Source organism: Oryzias melastigma, linkage group LG16, assembly GCF_002922805.2.
Source record: "Oryzias melastigma strain HK-1 linkage group LG16, ASM292280v2, whole genome shotgun sequence".
Lineage (NCBI taxonomy): Eukaryota > Metazoa > Chordata > Actinopteri > Beloniformes > Adrianichthyidae > Oryzias > Oryzias melastigma.
The window spans coordinates 14,888,168-14,888,748 of NC_050527.1; positions in this window are offsets into that span (position 1 = coordinate 14,888,168).

Consider the following 581-nt stretch of genomic DNA (forward strand, 5'->3'; position numbering starts at 1 on the left):
TTTTAACTGTAATGCACCTTGTATATATTTATCTTATCTTATTCTTTCTTAAATTTTAGCAAAGAGCTGCTGGCAGAAATTTCATTTTTGCTCTGCATAAATGACAATAAAGATTCTTGATTCTTGATTCTTGATTCTTGATATTTTGAAAATTGACCGGATTTTCTCGCGAGTCTCGCCGTAACTTCCTGCCAGAATTGACGCAGATCGACAAGTAAAATAGACAAGACGGCAAAAGGATGGAGAAAACAAAGACGTACATGGATCTATTTGTCGACAAGTGAATGCATCAGAATGGAGCAGAGCGGAGAGCTTGTAGCCCGCTGATTGTAGCTTCTACAACACAACTATATTTTTATTGTCTGCTCCTGATTTACAACAATTTAAATAAAGAAATACTCAGAAAAGTAGTTTGAAGCTTAATTGTCTTCATTAGAAAAATGCCACATGAAGTCAAAGGAATGTCTACTAGTTCATAAACCTACAGTTTTGACACAAAATATGAAATTAAACCCAACATAAAAATAACTATTCAGTCAGCCTTTACGTAGAGATGCACAGAAGTGAGAAAAGAAAAACTG